Below are 13,512 nucleotides of genomic sequence, written 5' to 3'. Positions count from 1 at the left end.
CAGGGCTTCCCAATACAAAGAGTTGGTAACTCTGTCCCCTGGCTGTACCACAAATACTAATTGTGATCTTGGACTCCCCTATAATAACTGGCTTTTTTTTTTTCCTCTGATCTCCCAACCTGCAGCTTTTTTGTTCACTGGCAAGTGTGAAGTCAAATGAAAAGAGGTGTTCAGGAACTTATAAATCACTCTTAAATGTGATTTGCCCAATGAACACAGCTGGGAAGTGGACTGGAAGATCCTAACAGTCCTTTATGTGAACAGTCCTAATCCTTTACGTTCAATTTATTGATGAAAATACCCTCAGGTAACAAAAAAAGTAAATAAATAACATTTACAAACAGATCACAGCCTGGATCTTTTAAGGTAAATGCTGCCTTTTTGAGAGCATGCTTGCAGCTGTGGGGACTTTAACCTCAAAATCAACACTCCATGGACAATGGGGAGACTCCAAGACAAGCTGCCAAGATGGTGTAATGCCACTGGGCAGCTGTCCCACTGAAAACTGCCCACTTGAAAGCCTTGACGAATTTACAGATGGAATACACTCACTTGAAGGCTGAGCCTCTCAAAATGACAACAGGTATAACAGACACACAGCATTGTTCTAGGACAAGGGCAAACAGAACACAAAGGTGAGGGCACCTCATTGCCCTAGCAGGCAGAGACCAGCTGCATGTCCTGCACTACAGACTCTGCTCTGGGAAGAGGTGCAAGGGCACCTGATGTTCTCCACAAGCTAGAGGTCCAAGGACCGGCTGAGGCATTCAGCAGTTACTGTTGGGATTCTCCTTAATGCAGAAAGAGATAGCAGAGGGATACCTGGGCTCTGCTTCTTCTTTCCAAAAATGGGCCAGAATAATTCCTCATTTGCTTGGGGGAAAGCGTCTCCTCAGTGCTTGGGGATAAAGTGTCTCCTTTGACCAGGGAGGGCACTGAAACAGCAGAACAGCCTTAACTTCCCAGAGAGGTCATCCTCAGCATCCAACTGCCTCCTTCATCCTTCAAGTAGGCAGCTAAGAAGCTGTTTGGAGTCAGAAGTGTGGGACGGGATTTCCATTAGGAAGGTTCTGAGCCATACTTCTCCCACTGACAAGGCTGAATAACATCACCAACCTCAAAATTCTTCCATCTCCCACCAGCCTCTTGCCTACAGGGCATGAAAGGGTTAAAGATGCCACTCAGCTCATTACTATCATGGTAAAACTTTGTTCCAAATTCCCTATTTCATGATGCTGGAGAACCAATAATCTTTAAATGCCCTATATTAACAAGAAAGAGGAAGTTCTACAGGGCAGTCTGCATTTGCTTTCAACTCCACTGGTTATCCAAGGTTTTTGACTAATGGACAACAGACATACAAATTCTACTGCTATGGGAGCACACGTATTCCTGCAAGCATTACATAAGATGCTAATGATGAAATCTGCAGGCTTAATGGCAAGCATTAATTTATCTGAATCCCATCCTAAAAGAAGATCAGTGCTAAGAGGACATATGCTTTCTTTGCAGCATGTTTAAGCAGTAAAGAGTGAGAAATAGGGCATAAGCAAAAGTGGCAGCAGAGGATCCCCTCCAGCACTTTTCCAGGGCATGGCTGTCTGACAATGCTCACTTGCATTGTTATTTGCGTGTCCTTTTCCCCCTTGTACTCTAAGGAAGGAAGGAAGGACGGAAGGACTGGTGTGGCTGTACTGAGACAGGACCACACTGCTTCCCCCACCATGCTGCTCCTTTCTACAGAGGAGGGAAAGAGTAGGAAATTCACATTTTCTCTCTCATCTTTAGTTGGCAGTAAGGGGATGAAGTTAACCCCAGTCCAGCTCCCATTTCAAACAGGGTTAGTGTCCAAAGCTGGAGCAAACAGGGTTAGTGTCCAAAGCTGGAGCAAACAGGGTTAGTGTCCAAAGCTGGAGCAGGTTGCTCCGGACTGTATTAAGTTGTGAAAATCTCCGGGGTCAGAAATGCCCCAACCCCTCGGGACCTGTTCCCTGTCAGAACAGTCTCAGGAAGAAAATTATTTTCCTTTATGTTCAGTCAGAATTTACCATGCTGCAACTTTCTGCACCTAGAATGGGGCAATTCCCAGCATCAGTCCAGACTGGCAGATAAATGGATTGAGAGCAGCCCTGTAGAGACAGACTTGGGGGTATTGGCAGACAAAAAATTGGACATGACCCAGCAATGTGTGCTTGCAGCCTAGAAAGCCAACAGTGTCCTTGGCTTCATCAAAAAAATTATGGCCAGCAGGGCAAGGGAAGTGATTCTCCCGCTTTGCCCTCATGAGACCCCATCTGGAGCACTGCATATGGAGTTCTGGAGTCCGCAGAAAGACTACAGCCTCACAAGAGGCCACAAAAAAAAGATCCAAGGGCTATAATACTTTTTTGAGAGAGTTGGAGTTGTTCAGTCTGGAAAAGAGAAGAGTCTTGGGAGACCTTATAGTGGCCTTTCAATATATAAAGAGGGTTTATAAAAAAGACACAGAAAGACTTTTTACTTCTTTACTACTTTCACTATAGTGATGAGATGCGGGCAATGGTGTCAAAAAAACAGTGGTTTCAAACTAAAAGAGAGCAGGTTAAGATTGGATATTAAGAAGAAATTCTTCCCTGTGAAGGTAATGAGTCACAGGCACAAGTTGCCCACAGAAGCTGTGGATGCCCCATCCCTGAAAATGTCCAAGGTCAAGCTGGATGGGGCTTTAGACAACCTGGTCTAGCGAAAGATCCACCTGAATCTCATGACACTTCAGATACCACCTCACCAGTACTGAGCAGAAGAGAACAACTTTCTCTTGATCTGCCTCACATGCAGTCACTACCATGCTGCCAATGCTTTGCTGACCCTGTCCAGCTTCCTGCTACCATTCTTGCTTATGCAGAGGAGAGATGCTCTATGTGCCCCACCAGCTCACACACAGCTGGGCTCCAAAGAAAGGACTGTGCTGAACTCTCAGCCACATGCTCCAACAGTTGCAGCAGTCACTAGAGACACATAGGACAGAGATTACTAAAAAAAGAAAAAAGGAAAAAAAAAAAGAAAAAACCATCTCACTCTGCAAATCAGCTCAAAGTGTAGGCAGCAGAGGAAAAGTGAACGGAGGTGATCTGTGTCTAAGGACTTGGGAGCATGTTTCTGTTGTAAGACAGCCAGAGAAAGCAAGAGAATGGGGCTTGCCACCCCTACTGCTTGAGAAGGGAAATGTGGGGCAGGTGACCCAGGCCTGAGGAGTGTCACCTGGCAATCAAGGTAGTCAGCACGGCACAGGTGTTTGCCTGAACTCAGAAGTTGCTCTTTCACTCTGCCTATGCCTCAAGCCAGCCTCTCAGCCCAGCTCTTAAACACCAGCTACCAGCAGCTTGTTTGTGGTCTAGGCTCTGCAGAGACTACACACCAGAGAGACCCATCTTCCCATCACTGCTGGAAAAGAGTTCCCCACCTCCACAGCTGGTAATGCTTCACTGCAGCATTGTTCCTGCAGTCACCTTCAAACACACAATTTCACAGCTTTCCCAGAGCACTGCTGATACTTGCTCTCCCCTTCACAGCACCTTTGACAGTGGTTACAGACAAAAGGAAAAGCCCTATTCCAAACTGCGCCTCTTGTTCCCATGCTCTACCCAATGCAAAAAAGGTAACATCCAGAGAATTTTAGAGCATAGGCAGGCAAGTTAAAATATACCAACAGCCAAAACTCACATAGAAATATCAACACTCACATTACATAGGATACCTTTATGCAAAGACATTAGTCACACTCAACAACATAAAAAACAATCCTGAAGAGCAGCTATACAGAATGGGATGCAGAAAACAGAGTGAGAGGCTTCATTAAGAATTCTCAATTGCTTCAAATTCTCACCACAAAGCAGTACTAGTAGTTATTTATTATCATCCAGGAATTATTGTTTTCCAGTAAAACCAGACATATTTCCAAATTAATTCATACTACCTGAGAAATTAATGTTTTTGCAGCTCTGTTCCAGATCCTAGGTCAGGAATCTCCATTCTATTCCGGTAAATTCCACTTAGATATCACATGTAACAACAAGTTCTTGAAGCAGTTTCATCAGATTTTCCCTTTAAGGTAACCCACAGCACTCCCACGTGAGGCACAGGCACCTCAAAGGCACAAGCAGCTGAAAGTGCTGCAGTGGAATCAGATGATCAGCACAACCTTGGAGCCTCTGCAGCCTCCTTTCAGCTTTGGAAACATATCCTGTGATTTTCAAACCAATCCAATGGGGAAGACACAACCAGTGCTGAACCTTAAGACCCAGATAATGCATATAAATGCAATTTACATTAAAGCAATTTTGAGAATGAATGCGTAAACAAAGTCTGACAGATTTTGCTGCAACACATACCGAGGGTGCAGCACTGCAGCAGAAACTGTCACTCCCATCTGTACAGAGCTGTGCGGCATGCAGCACGTGTAGCAGGGCTGATGACATCAGGCAGCAGAGCCACACCGTCAGGAGTTGTTGCTGCATAGCCCAGGGCTGTGCTACCTTTCTGCAAGCACTGCATTGCATGCAACAGCAGCGGAAAATGTGAAAAGAAACATTCAAGGTAAAGAGAAACATTCTTGAGCTAATTAAAGAGTTGCTTGAGCTTATGTTCATGGTGATCAGTCATGTAGAAAGACATTTTCAGCTTACAGTGAAGCCACCATTTCTAGAGGTCAATTAGAGCACTACAACACTTACAGGAGAAGTAGGAACACAGGCCCTACTGTGTCACACAACAACATGCTCCCTCTTTTGCTCCCACACCACCTTTACCTACTTTGGCACTTGCACTTCCAGTGCTGTGTATTTGCTGTCACCTGCTCCTGCACCCTCAGAGGAGATGGGAGCAGTCAATGGGATGACCTGCTACATGTTGCCCACTGGCTCCTGGAGTGGGAGAGCTGCTGGTCTGGAGCAGAGGTGATGTGTGCCACCAGAAGGCACCTTCCTCAGCTGCCCCATAGGTTAGGCAGCCCTCTCACATCACCTGCCTACAGCCATAGATGCTTTCCTCTCCTACTGTGCAGCCTGACACATGAGCCCCAAGCTCCAGTGGTTTTGTAATATTAACCACCAAAGCCGAATTCTACCAGGGCTAAGAAAGCCTTGGTTCTCATCTCCTGCTGCTCTGCTTTCTCAGAGGCATGCAGTGCACACTCAATGCATGCTAATTTTGTTAAACTTCCAACATAAAAGGAAAACAACCATTTTTAAAAGGCCCTAAACCAAACTGTTATATAAAAAAAAAAATTTTAAAAAGTCATAGCAGTTTGGTCCCAACAAGTGAACATTTAGATGTTTACACGAATGCTTCATTGTTTTCTTATTTATAAGAACCAAAAACAGTTCCCAAAATTATGTCTGAATTGATGTTGCTATGTATGTAAAGGCCTAAAATACGCAGAGTATTAATTTAGAAAATTGAATACACAATAGGGGAAGAAAATTTGAGCAGGCAAGTGAACCCCGACTGTTACTGGGTCAAATTATAAAAGACAAACAAATTATAAAAGAGAAGCAACACTATTTGCAAGGCATTTGAATGAAATCTGTCCTACAACTTCAGAGCCAAAGAATCACAAATCCAAACAAGGAACATGGGGTTTTGTGGCAAAAAAAAAATTAAAAAAAAAAAATCTTATTTAGATCACCGCCCCCTCCCTCCCCTCCAGGCATCAAGTTTGCAAGTTGAAATCACAAACCTCAAAACCGGCTGAGTTAATGAGTTAATTTGATACTAAGTAAGGTTTGATACTATGGCCTGGGCAGTACAGCAGGTCAAACTATGACTTAAAAACCAATGAGATAGGTAAATTCAGACCTATAAGTGTTTACATGCAGGGGCTTCTCCACTCAGTATGGATTAAAAATCATTAAAGCTTACACTTTAATTAAAGCTTACACTTTCCCCTTTGTGACTTGAAGCAGCAAAACTACCACATTCCTCACAAATCAGGGCAGACAGCAAGGAGAAGTGAAGAGGAAGTATCTACACTTGACATTGCATGTCTCCTACTGTTTCATTGTAGGGTACCCAGGAGCCTGCCTGTCAGAAGTGGGATCTGCCCATGCAACCAGGCCAGTCTGCTTGCATCTGCCACCAAGGGAGGATAGTGAGCATGGCTGGGTTGTGGACAGCTGGTTCCTTGACACACAGGGCAGGGCAGGGCAGGGCAGGATGACAGCTATTATGCTGCAGCGGCCAAGGAGCAGCCATACAGAAGTTTCCAGCTCATACAAAGTATTTACACACATGAGACCAGTGCACTTTGCTGGCCCAAGTTTAGTACAGCTGCTCAGAGCCCAGATGATAGGACTCTAAAGTTACTTTGTGAGGAAGACACTTGAGGTTTGCTCAACCCAACAAAGCTCTGACAAACAGGGACAAAAGGATTGGGAATTAATAAATGTAGGAAATTTTCCACTGAAGTCCTCTAAACATGATGTCTGTACTCCTCTGCCCAAACCTGGGCAACACTTTGTGCAAGCAGGAACTTTGCAAAGGTAGCACATCTAAACTCACTGTGAAAGTATGGTGGTGACAGAGATCTCAATGCAGGCAGTAATGCTTAGTATGCTCAAGGGATGCTATCACTGCCCAAGTGACCTCACAGACTTTGGACCAGATCCTCAAACTTAAGTTTTATAGTCATTTTCAGGTGGCCCTGCACTGCACCTGCCTCCTTCTAGCCTCGTGCTCCCCTCCGTTGGCCAGCATAAAGCAGCCCTGCAGCCAAGCTGGGAATCAGGCAGGGCTAAAGGGAGTGGAGGGAAGGCTGATGGTTAATTTTTACCCAGATCAACTCCCTGAACATGCCTGCATGGAGTTTTTGTCAGCTGGGGTAGGGCTAGAAAGGGCACTTGGAGGAGAAAGCGGTTAGGACAAGGAGAAAGGCAAACCCACTTCCTCCACGCACAGTGCCCACCTGCACTGATGTAGCACTTCCCAGATCCACGACCGGAGAGGATGTGAAAATCCCTGTCTCTCCTCCAAGTTGGCAAGAAAGAACAAGCAGCCACTCTCATCTGCCCACTGTCACACAGAAACAAACTCACCAGCTTATGTGTTCTTATACTTTATACCTGTGTACTGGCAACTTTATTCCTAAGCAAAGAAATGATCAGTTTCCTTCCTGGGGTTAATGGTGTGGATCTTAAGGGGCTCTACTATGGGAAGAGCTTCTCATGGCACTGAGAGTAGGCTGCAGAGTAGGCTGAGTGCTAAGTATTAAAACTCATCTTTTCCTAAACACCCGCTCTCCTTTCAGCCCATCATTCACAGGGTGCATTCACCTTTCTGGACTCTGTTTCTACGAGAAATTCAAATATTCAGGAATGCAAATGTTACATTTGCTGCACCAACTACTGCAAGAAAGTGCATAGCATTCATGCCTCTGTGCATGCTGCTGTCACGCTTAGGTAAAGCTGTGTGTTGTACCTGCACATCTTACTCCATCCAGGTGAGGGTTAAAGAACACAGGGCTGAAGCATCCTTACAACTCCTTTTCTGCCAAGGTTAGGGACTCAGCAGGGGAACATCACTGCCAAAACCTAAGACACCACCAGAGACACAAAAGCATTAAGGCCTAAATTGCCACATTCTGATGGCTGACATCCAATGCCACATTTTATATTTGATCATCTCAAAAAGTACTGTTTTGCAGGCTGCTGAATCAACCCAAACCCAACTGACTTCACAGGAATGGCATGCCTGGCATGCCTTCTCAGTCAGGGTGGTTACGAAGGCTCCTAAATCTGGACAGTTAAGGGCAAATGGTTTGTGGGTTTTCCACCAAACTCATTCTGTCACCAGCTTTAAATCCTCAAATCCAGAGAGATGTGACTGTCCACAGCGTGTGCAGTGAGTGGCTGCAGTCACCACCAGGAGAAGGCTGCCAGCCCCTGTTACCCTAATAAGCTGTTGAGCTTGGACAGGGAGATTAATCACACCTTTTGTGGCTGTGGAGGAAGAGGAGATCAAGTTAAAGGACTAAAGCCTTCCAAAGATTCAGCCCATTGAAAGCAGAGAGAATAACAGTATGGAAGGACAAAGCCAACCACCAGCTTTGGGAATGCAGGAAGTGCTGGCAAGCAACACCTGCTCAACAGCTGTCACCAAGCATTTGAAAACTTTCATGCTTTCTACTTCACATGTGCGAACACAACCATTACCCAGGGCAAAATGTCTGTACATCAGGTCTTAGACTGGCAAAGACAGAAGTAACCATGCCATCACAACATCACAACCGTCACAACAAAGGTTCTCCATTCCAACATATTTTAAGGATTCCCATGACCTGCAGTCCACCAGTTCGTACAAAACATGTTACTGCTACAAATCAACACCCTCATGGGAATCTTCCAAACAAAACGATCTCCTGAAGAGATTATTTGCTTCATTTTAATCTAACAATTGTATCCAAATTGTCATTTTTTGTGATTTGGCTCAGTAATGCCAGCTACGCTTTCTGAAAAGCTTCCATGAGGAAAGAGGCCTCTGGTTCCTCATCAACTGCAGCCCGCAGTGGAAAGGAAAGGCTTCATGGAGGACGTGCACAACCTCAGAGTGCCTGGGTACAATACTCTGATAAGGTCATCCTCAAAGATGTACTCACCAACCCATTTGAACATACAAAATAACGTGGTCTAGATTGCAAGGCATACTGGGTTTTTAAATACTATCATTTTTTGTAATAGCCATATTTGAGAGTTCTCTTTTTTTAAAATCAGTTATTTTTGCCTACAATTCCTAGCCTCATATTAAATAAAGAAAATCAGTAACTTATTCTCAGCTGGGCAATTTTCAGAACAAAGAGAAAGCCAGAAGGCTAGCGAAAAGTCCACACTGTTGTAACTTATTTCTACTTCCTAGGAAGTCAACATCAGTCAGTTTGCCCTACATTGGAGTGCAGAAACTTTACCATTTCATAGCATTATGAGGAAGTTGGGGTTGAAGGGCTACTCAGATCAAGAGACACAGGGGACCTGACTTCTCTTGAACTGTGCTGCTCTCCCACACTCCCTTGCCCCAATTCATTCCTTCCCACAGGAACTTTCAGACACATGTCCAAAAGAAACATAGCAATCAGCTCTCCATGTCCTCCTCCTCATTGCAGCGTTACAGAGGGCTGGCTGCCCTGAGCAGCCCCAAGCGTCCAGGCACGATGCTGGTGAGAGGGCCTCATGCCAGGATGGGTCTTGCACTCCAGGCCCCTGCACAACTATCACTCCCTCGGGCCTCCTGGAGCCCCAGGGTGGGGGCGTCAGCCTGGCAGGCAGTGCCGACCGTTTTATGCCGTCCTTACTGCTGCAGAGCCAACACAATGGAGGAATTACACTTCTGCAAGTGCCGCAGACGCAAACCAACCACTGAGCACGCTGTCCCTGCCGAAATATGCCAGCTGGCTACTGGCTGCACAAACTGACCAGAAGCATAGAGCTGTTGGTTCTGTTCTCGCACAGACAGTAACACGGGGGAACAACGTCCCCCCACAATGTCCTACAAGTCAGCAGATGCATACCTCTGCCAAGAGGCTGTAGGCATGTGGTAAGTTACTGCATTTTTTCCCCTAAATGAGGAATGCCAGAGACTACTCCAGGTTGTAAAAATCCCCCTTCCCATTGTCATCATTGTGGTACCGCTCAAGAGGCACTCACCCACCCCAGTGGCTCTCAGCGAGAGACTCGATAAACATCAACCCCAACACACACAGCAGCAGTGAGCACTCCTTCCCGATTTTTGTGAAGCATTTTAACAGAATTTACGCACCAATTAAAATCTAATCCCACTGCACCTAACTCAAATGTGATTAGTTGGGACGGTCATTTTAACTTGTGTTTAATTGGTTTAAAGGCTTCAGATGTAGCATTAGAAAGGAAAAGAAAAATGCAGATTTGCAATAAAAGCACGATCACCAAGGACAACCAGCAAAGGTCTGCTGTGCCACTGGCTTCACATGCCAGCACACGGGACACCGGACAAAAGCCAAATGGGGTAAGATTCAGATATTTTCCAAAGAGGAAAAGAAAAGTTTCACAACGTTCCATCAATTAATTCCCTCACGATGGGGGAGCAAAGAAGGCTGAAGTGATTAACAAAGTCAGAGCATCAGAAAAGCACATATATAAAAGAACATTATTAATTATATTATAAAGGTGGGCGGGTTGGGAAAGAAGGAGGAATTCAGGAAAAATAAGGAACAGGAAAGGGAGTGTGTGGCTGCAGCAAGGAAAGAAAAAAACGGTTTTCCACAGAAAACGCGTTAAGCACCTGGAAACCTCCAAAATCTCAACTCCACCAAGCCCCAGCCAATGGATTTACGACCTTCCTTGAGCGCAGCTCGCGGCAGCGAGGAGCGGTGGGACCGTGCCCTTCCCGGGCGGGGACGGGGCCGCTCTCCGCTCAGGAAAGCGGCTGTTCCGGTCCCGTCGGAAGGAGCCCGACGGCGGCTCCATTTCCGAGCGGGAGCCGAGGCCCCGGCGGGCGCCTCAAGGCCGGGTCGCCCACGGGAGATCCCCGCCGTCGCCGCTACCCGCGGGCGACCCGGCCTTGAGGCACCAGCTCGCCCGCCCGGGAAAGGACGGGAAGGCGGCGGCGGTCAAAGACAAAGCGGATGCCTCAAATTCTTCCCCGCCCCGCCGGTCTGCGGCACCCCCCGCCCGCCGCCCCTTCATCGCCCACATCTGCCTACCTGGGCAGCAGAAGCGGCCAGGATTCCCTCCCTCCCAGCCCGGGCTTGGGCAGCCGCAGCCCGCGAGGGGCTCCGGGGCTCGGGCGGCGGGTGCGGGCGCTGACAATGAGGGGAGGGACGCGGTACCGGGCGGTGCTTGACGTCAGCGGGAGTGGGGCGGGGGCTGGCGGCCCGGCCCGGCCTCGGTGCAGTTCCACGGTGCCCGCCCCGCGCTCAGGCGAGGGCGGAGAGGGAGCGGCCGCCATTTTGGGGGGCTCGGGAGGCGCTCGGGGCAAGGAGGGGAAGTCTTCTGAAGGGCCGCAGGGAGGAGCTCGGCGGGGTTGGGTGTCGTGGGCGCAGGGTAATGAAGGCGCTGGTTTTACGGCGGGTCCGTGCTTCAGAGCCCGCCGGACAGCCCTTTCTCCAACCCCGGCTCGGGGCTGCCACTGCCTCGGGGCTTTGGTGGCAGGGTGGGCAGTACTGGTCCTGGCTCTAAAAACAACGCAGAGCCTCGCGCCAGATGACACAGCGAGGTTTTGTCCTCCCGTCTCCCGTTGCATCCCCTTCAGTACATCTCTTGGATAGTTTGGGACTTGGTGGTCAGTCCAGCTGTGTTTGAATCCAGCTGGTCTCTGGTACCTGCGGCCCGGGGATGCCGAGGTGGGATCTGAGACAAGAGACCCCTTCCCAGGAGTAACCGGGAAAAGTTGCTCCCGGTGTGCCTGGGCGGTGAGCAGAGCCCTGCGACTGCTGACTGGGCGGGTGATGCGATGAAGGACACTAGGGAGCGTGTCTCTGTCCTCTCCATATCACCGCGCTGCCCTTGCCCAGCTGAGTCCGCAGCAGACATGGTCAGAGGCCGGTGTGCAATTCCAGCCTCCCGGCCAGACAACAAAATGTGACAGGCTCCAAACGTATTGTCCCCTTTGACCAGTGTGTCCTTAGCTAAAGTTGTTTCTCCAACACTGTTTTCTTTCAGACCACGCCAAAGGAAGATGCTTCAATTGTCAGGTGCTCTGTCGTCACACTTTGATAAAGTATTTTCCTCGCTGTGATATTGAGTTTAAATATCCCTCTTTAATGCTGTTTCCATAGCAGAGCCTGAAACAAACTTGTTCTGAATGAAGTGTCAACACTTTTGAGTGAATTCTCTAGGTTACAGCTAAAATCTAAGCTCACAAGAGGATACAGAATGAACAAGACCTTGCTTGCAGGCATACTGAAAAGGGCTGTGTAGCCATTCTCACCGGGGGAAGCATTTGCCTTTTCCTGACACCAGCTGTGCACCAGTGTGCAAGCAGCAGACATGCTCCGTGTGCTGCTCTGCAGTGCAAGCGCATTCAGTGGTTTTTGGTTCTCCACTTTACAAATGCTACTTCTAATTTCCGAACTGGTATGAGGGAGGTTTGCTAACACAAAGCCAGTTCTTGATATGCATCTAGCAATGGTGTGTCTCAGTATAACTGGGAGATTAAATGGAATTTTTAAAACGTGGTTTTTATTTCAGCAAGTGCTCCAAGCTTGCCAGGAGTTGCGTACATTAGAGTCTAGTGTCTTCTACATGCTTCTTGGATTTGCTGTGTTGAGAGAGGAATGGGGCTATGCTTGGATACTTTTTTATATGGTTTATGGTGAAACTCATTGCTGCAGCATGATACTGGCACAAAAGGTACCCAAGTGTTTCAAAAAAGCATGAAACAAATGGGAGAAGAAAGTTCTGTCAGTGGCTGCTAGGGATCACAATTGTGCCTCTCTGACTAAAGAAGAACCTGAAGAGGTGTTGGGAAAGTGTTTGTCATCCTTCCTCAGGCATAATCTCCCTTGCTACTGTACTGTCGCTGTTGAGCCGCTAGCAGAGAAATAGAAACCCAGGTTCTCAGGCAAGAAAAGAGAGCTTTATTATTTTGATTTCCATGTATATAGACTTTTCACAGGTCACCCAGATTGGTCAGTCAAAAACCTCCCCCTAGGCCTAATTGGCCAGGCCTGAACTGCCCAAATCTCGAGACCCTGTTTGCAAAAACATCCAAACTTTATCTTTGTTTATAAAACACAGCAAAATGTTCTCACGAGAAAGACCTGTGCTAGCCACACTGTACGCATTGGTTTCCACAGTGAAAACAGCTAAAAGTATTCATAGTTTAGCCCCCATCATTAAGAAGATGGAAGTTTGGGCACTGAGATGGACACAGGAGCTCTGGGAGGCAACATCCAGGAGAGGATGAGATGAGAACAGACAGAAGAGGGACTGTGTATCCCCATGGCAGGCCCTCTCCTTGGTGTATCCTTCATACCATCTGCATGAATCCAACTGGTGAATTATACCATCTGGTTCTTGTAGTCTGCTGGCTGCAACAAGCTGTGCAGGATCTTTCCTGGCACCCAGATGAGCCACTTGGCAGCCATTGTGGGGACATCTAGGGAAGAAGTTTTCTACCACTGGTGCTGGCACTGTGTTTTGAGTTTTGGAAACCCAGCACCCATCCTTCTAATCCAAGAGATAAGCACTGCAACCATGCCTCAGGCTTTGGTAAGTCCTCATCATGCAGTAGCGCAAACAAGAACAAATGTTCATTAAGAGCTGTGGGAGACACTCTTCAGCCTCCTGTGCCACCAGATGCCAGCAGCATTGGCACAATGAACTGTTGCTGGAGGGAAAGCACAAGGCATGAGGTAAAGTCCTGACCCAGCCAGCATGAGTGATGGAGGGAGGTGAGGGGAAACAAATGAGCTGATCTGATAAAGGGGGAGAAAGAAGTCCTTCACCAAGGCAGCAACTAAACCAGCTGCCGGGTGGGCTCTGCAGTGTGAGGAAGAGAGTGAATGGA

General features: G+C 47.5%; 1 protein-coding gene across 5 annotated transcripts in view; it reads right to left on the bottom strand.

Annotated features, from left to right (window-relative positions):
* The window catches only part of LUZP1 (leucine zipper protein 1), a 45,743-nt gene extending 34,896 nt beyond the window's left edge, over positions 1-10,847 (bottom strand). For 2 of the 5 annotated variants that reach the window (XM_085081092.1, XM_085081089.1), the window contains exon 1: positions 10,706-10,847. The gene's annotated coding sequence lies outside the window, so the exon portion shown is untranslated. Of the gene's footprint in view, positions 1-3,955; positions 4,088-10,705 lie in introns of those variants that run through there. The other 3 variants (XM_085081093.1, XM_085081090.1, XM_085081091.1) reach the window with 3 other exon arrangements.
* Positions 10,848-13,512: the final 2,665 nt, after the last annotated feature.

Source organism: Lichenostomus cassidix, chromosome 23 (genome assembly GCF_008360975.1).
Source record: "Lichenostomus cassidix isolate B80296 chromosome 23, HeHo_3.0, whole genome shotgun sequence".
NCBI classification, from domain to species: Eukaryota; Metazoa; Chordata; class Aves; order Passeriformes; family Meliphagidae; genus Lichenostomus; species Lichenostomus cassidix.
Note: the sequence above shows the minus strand (reverse complement) of the source record. Positions and strands in the feature narration are given on the sequence as shown.